At 44.7% G+C, this 9,040-nt stretch overlaps 1 non-coding gene and 1 pseudogene across 1 annotated transcript; one reads left to right on the top strand and one right to left on the bottom strand.

Annotated features, from left to right (window-relative positions):
• Positions 1–1,260: 1,260 nt before the first annotated feature.
• On the bottom strand, positions 1,261–1,378 carry LOC126109004 (5S ribosomal RNA; annotated as a pseudogene).
• Positions 1,379–7,753: 6,375 nt separating this feature from the next.
• On the top strand, positions 7,754–7,835 carry Trnas-gga (transfer RNA serine (anticodon GGA)). The gene is given in 2 exon segments: positions 7,754–7,791; positions 7,801–7,835. It is a non-coding gene; the product is annotated as a tRNA-Ser (tRNA).
• Positions 7,836–9,040: the final 1,205 nt, after the last annotated feature.

Below are 9,040 nucleotides of genomic sequence, written 5' to 3'. Positions count from 1 at the left end.
TTCCATTCACGAATTGTGCGTGGGAAGAACGACTGCTTGTAAGTCTCCGTATTTGCTCTAATTTCTCTGATCTTTTCGTTGTGATCATTACGCGAGATATATGTGGGCGGTAGTAATATGTTGCCCATCTCTTCCCGGAATGTGCTCTCTCGTAATTTCGATAATAAACCTCTCCGTATTGCGTAACGCCTTTCTTGAAGTGTCCGCCACTGGAGCTTGTTCAGCATCTCCGTAACGCTCTCGCGCTGACTAAATGTCCCCATGACGAATCGCGCTGCTTTTCGCTGGATCATGTCTATCTCTTCTATTAATCCAACCTGGTAAGGGTCCCATACTGATGAGCAATACTCAAGAATCGGACGAACAAGCGTTTTGTAAGCTACTTCTTTCGTCGATGAGTCACATTTTCTTAGAATTCTTCCTATGAATCTCAACCTGGCGCCTGCTTTTCCCACTATTTGTTTTATGTGATCATTCCACTTCAGATCGCTCCGGATAGTAACTCCTAAGTATTTTACGGTCGTTACCGCTTCCAGTGATTTACCACCTATGGCATAATCGTACTGGAATGGATTTCTGCCCCTATGTATGCGCATTATATTACATTTATCTACGTTTAGGGAAAGCTGCCAGCTGTCGCACCATGCATTAATCCTCTGCAGATCTTCCTGGAGTACGTACGAGTCTTCTGATGTTGCTACTTTCTTGTAGACAACCGTGTCATCTGCAAATAGCCTCACGGAGCTACCGATGTTGTCAACTAAGTCATTTATGTATATTGTAAACAATAAAGGTCCTATCACGCTTCCTTGCGGTACTCCCGAAATTACCTCTACATCTGCAGATTTTGAACCGTTAAGAATGACATGTTGTGTTCTTTCTTCTAGGAAATCCTGAATCCAATCACAAACCTGGTCCGATATTCCGTAAGCTCGTATTTTTTCACTAAACGTAAGTGCGGAACCGTATCAAATGCCTTCCTGAAGTCCAGGAATACGGCATCAATCTGCTCGCCAGTGTCTACGGCACTGTGAATTTCTTGGGCAAATAGGGCTAACATACTATTGTAATTAAAATCAAAAGCATTCCGTCTTCAGCCCACAAGTGTCCATCGGCACCATCCGACCGCCATGTCATCGTCAGTTGAGGATGCGAATAGGATGGGCGTGTGGTTATCATGGTTTTCTATGACCGGAGCCGCTACTATTCGGTCGAGTAGCTCCTCAATTGGCATCACGAGGCTGAGTGCACCCCGAAAAATGGCAACAGCGCATGGCGGCCCGGGTGGTCACCCATCCAAGTGCCGACCACGCCCGACAGCGCTTAACTTCGGTGATCGCACGGGAACCGGTGTACCCCCTGTGGCAAGGCCGTTGCGTAATTAAAAACAAGAATGATGAAAATTCCTGCCTTAACCACAGGGTAATCTTTCTGCATAAGCTGTGTGTAACGTAAGAGAGTATTGAATGATTTAACTGTGTAGTTAAATATTGCAGACACTGAAGGTATTACTTACGGTCAGTAGTCTGGTAATATCATAGCTCCTTCCTTATCCGAATCCGAGAAATACATTTCAGTTCTGCAAGCGTCACCTGCTGCGTTGATAACCAGCGTATCAACAACAGAATCCACGAAGCCAACCAGGCGCAGCATTTTCAAAAAATGGTTCAAATGGCTCTGAGCACTATGGGACTTAACATCTGTGGTCATCAGTCCCCTAGAACTTAGAACTACTTAAACCTAACTAAGCTAAGGACATCACACACATCCATGCCCGAGGCAGGATTCGAACCTGCGACCGTAGCAGTCGCGCGGTTCCGGACTGAGCGCCTAGAACCGCTAGACCACCGTGGCCGGCCAGCATTTTCTCTCCTTCTTTTATGACGAGCCGTTCTGTATATCCCGCCAGAGTTTGGTAGGGACGTGTGAAAAAGCTGCGTGCGTTAGTTCCAGTACGTCTGGCAGCCTAACAGTCTTGTTACTTCTCGGGCCAAATCCCGCAGCTTGGCTCCAGGTCAGTTCTTTGGGTTCAGATTATAATGGTACAGTAGCAAATGTAAATTTGTAGCATTTGTATGATGTGCTCGATGCTGTGAAAATGATTGTTTTCCATGTTTCTACGATACTTATCTGTCTCTGTGGTATAAAATGATGCACAAAGTCCAAATAAAGGATTTAGCAGTGAACACATAGTGTGTTATGGGGCAATCTGTTGTATGAATAATTCAAAAGCCAATATAACTTAAACAGTGTTTACCAGATGACCGGTTTCAGCCCACTAAAGCTGCCATCATCGGATCTGTGATGATATAACATGACAGGTTTGAGGGTGGGCTTGAACGAGTTACACTACATACAGTACTGTTAGTACTGTACCACATACCTGAATGTAGCTTAACATGCACAAATCATTGGGATATAACGACACATGAGGCAGACCAGCTGATATAAAATCATTGTCGCAAAAATAAAAATCAAAAAACCGCTGCTCATTTTTATTTCTGCGACAATGATTTTATATCAGCTGATCTGCATCATGTATCGTTATATCGAAATGATTTATGCATGTTAAGCTACACTCAGGTATGTGATGCTGTACTAACAGTACTGTATACAGTGTAACTCGTTTAAGCACTACCTCAAACCTGTCATATCTTCACAGATCCGGTGATGGCACCTTTAGTGGACTGAAAGCGGTCATCTAGTAAACAGTGTATAAGCGATCTTGGCGTTTGAATTATTCATACAAAGAGGATTAAGATTTTTATTTTTGCTTTAAAAAATTAAATTGTTAAGCTTTCTCAATTTAAACAAGTTTTAAGGTCTTTCATAAAACATCGATAATTAAGAATTTGTATTTGAAGTGGAAACATGAATTTCGGGTCCAATATGTAATTAGAAACAAGACGTGCATTATTCATAAAATGATGATGAGTTTTATAATTACGAGATTTAGGTGCTTGAAACTGAACGAGTAACAAAAATGATACCGGACAGATATGCACCAATGTACTGTACTTAGACACATTCCACTACGCTACCGCCGGCCGGAGTGGCAGAGCGGTTCTAGGCGCTACGATCTGGAGCCGAGCGACCGCTACAGTCGCAGGTTCGAGTCCTGCCTCGGGCATGGATGTGTGTGATGTCCTTAGGTTAGTTAGGTTTAAGTAGTTCTAAGTTCTAGGCGACTGATGACCTCTGAAGTTAAGTCGAATAATGTTCAGAGCCATTTGAACCATTACGCTACCGACAGTGCCATATGTTCAATGTTAGTTTACTTATCAACTGCAGAATATATAACGCTGGGCAAACTTCAAAGCCGATTTTCTCCGTAAATTTACGAAAAAACATAGGAACAGCCTATTTCTCGGCACTTTTTAACCGTGTACCACGTGCGTGTCTCACTACGACACGGAAAACAGCCTCAGCCACTTTCATACTGCGCATTAACTGCGCGACAATCAGAGCACCACGCTGCAGAGGTTGTGGCTGTAGACGATTTTTGAAATAAAAACTACGCAGCCAAAGCGTGATTAAGAAAAACGTTGATGGCTGTTAATACATTTCAATATCTCCAAGTTCCATTAAACGTAACTTAGAAATACGATATGTAACACATAAGTAGGACCTACTTCCAAGAGTGTAACAACGCCAGTATACGTGTGCTACTGCTTCTGACAAGTCATCGCGTTTCTTTTTGTTTACATCAGGTTTATTCTTATGATGAACGGATTATACTAACGCTGCAGCTGCCAAACGGCAATAACAAAAGCAGTGAGCGAACGACTGCATTAGTTAAGGGTCCTGCAAACTATCAGACGAGTTGTCAGACTTCACTAGTCTGTTGGGTTACTTGGTAGCGTGCGTCTTTGTTTGACGTGTTCGTCAAACATAGACCGCGTTTGACATGTTTAAGAGCGATTTTGATTGCCGTCCGATTTGAGGTGATGTCGGACTGCTAAGGTCATCAGTCCCTAAGCCTACACATTACTTAACCTAAATTATCCTAAGGATAAACACACACACCCATGCCCGAGGGAGGACTCGAACCTCTGCCGGGACCAGCCACAAAGTCCATGACTGCAGCGCCTTAGACCGCTCGGTTAATCCCGCGCGGCAACATATTTAGCGAAGACAATTTACTCTCACTGCATCATGAGTTCCCACAGTTGTGGAAAATACGATCAGAAGAGTATCTGAATAAAAGCTAAGAGCGCTGGCAGTTGCCGAAATGGTAGGGGAGGAAAATATAAAACATGGAAGCTCTCCCGTTCTTTCAAGGACGATGTGCACAGGGCCCGCATCTCGTGGTCGTGCGGTAGCGTTCTCGCTTCCCACGCCCGGGTTCCCGGGTTCGATTCCCGGCGGGGTCAGGGATTTTTTTCTGCCTCGTGATGGCTGGGTGTTGTGTGCTGTCCTTAGGTTAGTTATATTTAAGTAGTTCTAAGTTCTAGGGGACTGATGACCATAGATGTTCAGTCCCATAGTGCTCAGAGCCATTTTTGATGTGCACAGGATGATTCTTTCAGGGTGATAATTATTGAACTACATGATATACAATCGTCATAACTTGTGAACGGCACTTCGTTTTACAGATCCGTCTTGATCACACTAATTTTTACACTTCACTATTACCCGTTTCGGATATAATCTTCAGATTAAAAAAAAAAATGGCTCTGAGCACTATGGGACAACTTCTGAGGTCATCAGTCCCCTAGAACTACTTAAACCTAACTAAGCCAAGAACATTACACACATCCATGCCCGAGGCAGGATTCGAACCTGCGACCGTAGCGGTCGCGCAGTTCCAGACTGTAGCACCTAGAACCGCTCGGCTACTCCCGCTCGGCCACTCGAGCCGGCATCTTCAGATCTGTTACAAACAAAAACAGTGTGTAACCAACTACGTTGAGTTTGCTGACGCTAAATCTATATAAGTACTGGTCCTACATGACAAAGGTAAAAAGTGTTTACGTGATTAACAGCCATGTATACCAGCCATATTCTTATGTAGTATCAACGTCAAACTAAACATCTAGGTATATAGTAAGTCCTGGTGATAATCAGAATGCGTCTGGTATTTATACAAGGAAACTGTGGCCAGCACAGGGAACTATAGCATGCTCATGATTAACCAGTATCGCAAATGTAACTGTTAAAATGCAGTAGCCGAAACGGGTAATAGAGAAGTGTAAAAATCTGTGTGATCGAGGCGGACCTGTAAAATAAAGTGCCAAAAATATGATCACGGACCCATTTTCAGACTTTTTGCCTTCAGTTGATAACTTCTGAACGGGTTGCGTTAGGACGTTCAAACTGCACGGTTGGCCAAGGCGCATGATGGGAATTAGTACGGTTTGGTTTAGTGATGAAGCCCACTTTCATTTGGATGGGTTTCGTCAACAAGAAAACTTGCGCATTTCGCGATCGAGAAGTCTCTTCATCCTGAACAGGTGACTATGGGGTCTGCAGTGTCCAGTGATGGAATAATCGGTGCGATATTCCTTGATGGCACGATGACTACCCAAGGTTTTGGAAGGTGATTTCATCCTCATTATCCAAAGTGACCCTGTTCTCGCCAAGATGTGGTCCGTGCAAGACGGAGCTCGACCCCATCGAAGCAGGAGAGCGTTTGATGTCCTCGAGGAACACTCTGGGGACCGCATTCTGGTTCTGGGGTACCCACAGGCCACTGGCATTGGCCTCGATTGGCCGCCATATTCTCCGGATGTGAACACATGCGACTCCTTTTGGTGGGGCTATATTAAAGACAAAGTGTGCAGCAATAACGTCAAAAGCGTTGCTGAGCTGCAAACAGCTATTCAGGATGTCATCGGCAACATCGATGTTCCGACACTTCACCGGGTCATGCAGAATATCGACTTTCGTCTGCGCCTCATCATCGCCAATGATGACAGGCATATTGAACGTGCATAACATAAATCCAGATACCTGTAGTGACGTTGAATAAAGTGTGTGCACGCTGTAGTCTGTAACTAATTTAAATTTTCTCATATAGTTGAATAATTGTCACTCTGTAATGAGATTTTCACTCTGCAGCGGAGTGTGCACTGATACGAAACTTCCTGGCAGATTAAAACTGTGTGCCCGACCGAGACTCGAACTCGGGACCTTTGCCTTTCGCGGGCAAGTGCTCTACCAACTGAGCTACCCAAGCACGACTCACGCCCGGTACTCACAGCTTTACTTCTGCCAGTAGAGCACTTGTCCGCGAAAGGCAAAAGTTCGAGTCTCGGTCGGGCACACAGTTTTAATCTGCCAGGAAGTTTCATTGTCACTCTGTATTTACATCTAAATGTACGTGATTACTCTGCTATTCACAATAAAGTGCGTGCCAGACGGTTCATTGAACCACCTTCAAGCTGTCTCTACCGTTCCACTCTCGAACGGCGCGCGGGAAAAACGAGCACTTAAATTTTTCTGTACGCGCCTTGATTTCTCTTTTTTTTTACCGTGATGATCATTTCCCCCTATGTAGGTAGGTGCCAACAGAGTGTTTTCGCAACCGGAGGAGAAAATTGGTGATTGAAATTTCGTGAGAATATCCCGTAGCAACGAAAAATAAAATGGTTCAAATGGTTCTGAGCACTATGGGACTTAACATCTGTGGTCATCAGTCCCCTAGAACTTAGAACTACTTAAACCTAACTAACCTAAGGACATCACACACATCCATGCCCGAGGCAGGGTTCGAACCTGCGACCGTAGCAGTCCCGCGGTTCCGGACTGAGCGCCTAGAACCGCTAGACCACCGCGGCCGGCCAGTCCCGTAGCAACGAAAAACGCCTTTGTTTTAATGATTGCCACTCCAATTCACGTAATATGTCTGTGACAGAGCCGGCCGGTGTGGCCGTGCGGTCTAGGCGCTTCAGTCCGGAGCCGCGTGACCGCTCCGGTCGCAGGTTCGAATCCTGCCTGGGGCATGGATGTGTGTGATCTCCTTACGTTAGTTGGGTTTAAGTAGTTCTGAGTTCTAGGGGACTGATGACCACAGATGTTAAGTCCCGTAGTGCTCAGAGCCATTTGTCTGTGACACTATCTCCCCTATTTCGCGATAATACAAAACGAGCGGCCCTTCTTTGTACTTTTTCGATGTCATCCGTCAGTCCCACCTGATGCGGATCCCACACCGCACAGCAATAGTTCAGAATAGGGCGGACAAGCGTGGTGTAAGGAGTTCCATTAGTAGATCTGTTGCACCTTCTAAGTCTTCTGTCAATGAATCGCAGGGTTTCGTTTGCTCTACCCATAACATTATCTATGTGATCGTTCCAATTTAGGTTATTTTCAATTGTAATGCATAAGCATTCAGTTGAATTTACAGCCTTCACATTTGTGTGACTTATCGCGTAACCGAAATTTAGCGGATTTCTTTTAGTACTCATATCAATAACTTCACACTCTTCTTTACTCAGGGTCAATTGCCACTTTTCGCACAATACAGATATCTTATCTACATCATTTTGCAATTCATTCTGGTCATTTGCCGAGTTTATAAGACGGTAAATGACGGCATCATCTGTAAACAATCTAAGACGGCTACTCATATTGTCTCCTATGTCGTTAATATAGATCAGGAACAATGAGGGCCTATAACACTTCCTTGGGGAACCCCGGATATTACTTCTGATTTACTCGATGGGTTTCTGTCTATTACTACGAACTGCGACCTTTCTGACTGGAAATCACGAATCCAGTCCTACAACTGAGGCGACATTCCATACGCACGCCGGCCGGAGTGGCCGAGCGGTTAAAGGCGCTAGTCTGGAACCGCACGACCGCTACGGTCGCAGGTTCGAATCCTGCCTCGGGCATGGATGTGTGTGATGTCCTTAGGTTAGTTAGGTTTAAGTAGTTCTAAGTTCTAGGGGACTTATGACCGCAGCAGTTGAGTCCCATAGTGCTCAGAGCCATTTGAGCCATACGCACGCAGTTTGGTTAGAAGACGCTTGTGAGGAGCGGTGTCGAAAGCTTTCTGAAAATCTAAAAATATGGAATCAATTTGACATCGCCTGTCGACAGCACTCATTACTTCCTGAGTGTAAAGAGCTAGTTCTGTTTCACAAGAATGTTATTTTCTGAATCCGTACTGACTATGTGTCAATAAACCGCTTTGCTCGAGGTAATTCACAATGTTCCAACACAGTATATGTTCCAAAACCGTACTGCAAATCGACGTTAGTGATATGGGCTTGTAATTCAGCGGATTACTCGTGTTTCCCTTTTTGGTTATCGGTGTGACTTGAGCAATTTTCCATCTTTAGGTGCGGATGTTTCTGTGAGCGAGCGGTTGTATATAATTGCTAAATACGGAGCTATCGTGTCAGCGTACTCTGGAAGGAACCTGACTGGTATACAATCTGGACCGGCGGCCTTGCCTTTATTGTGTGATTTAAGCTGCTTTGCTACACCGAGGATATCTACTTCTACGTTTCTCACCTTGGCAGTTGTTCTTGATTGCAATTCAGGAATATTTACTTCGTCTTCTTTTATGAGGGAGTTTCGGAAACCCGTGTTTAATAACTCTGCTTTAGTGGCACTGTCATCAGTGACTTCACCGTTGTTATCGCGCAGTGAAGGTATTGATTGCGCCTTGCCACTGGTGCGCTTTTTTTTTTTTTTTTATTCCGATTTTGGCCGTCTAGGGTGAAACGTCCCCTTAGAACAATTTATACAAGACTGTGCTTAAGTGGCTCTGAGCACTATGGGACTCAACTGCTGAGGTCATTAGTCCCCTAGAACTTAGAACTAGTTAAACCTAACTAACCTAAGGACATCACAAACATCCATGCCCGAGGCAGGATTCGAACCTGCGACCGTAGCGGCCTTGCGGTTCCAGACTGCAGCGCCTTTAACCGCACGGCCACTTCGGCCGGCAGACTGTGCTTAAACTGACACACAATATTTTTAGCGCAACGCAATCTGACTATCAAAGATCCCTGCAAAAGAATGGCCCTGAGTAACATTAAACTATACCTTTCAGAAATCACTTACCTCACAAAAATCTTCGTTACTCGAA

The sequence above is a fragment of the Schistocerca cancellata genome, chromosome 11 (assembly GCF_023864275.1).
Source record: "Schistocerca cancellata isolate TAMUIC-IGC-003103 chromosome 11, iqSchCanc2.1, whole genome shotgun sequence".
NCBI lineage: Eukaryota > Metazoa > Arthropoda > Insecta > Orthoptera > Acrididae > Schistocerca > Schistocerca cancellata.
The sequence above is the reverse complement of the archived record's forward strand: the minus strand, read 5'-3'. Positions and strand labels throughout refer to the sequence as shown.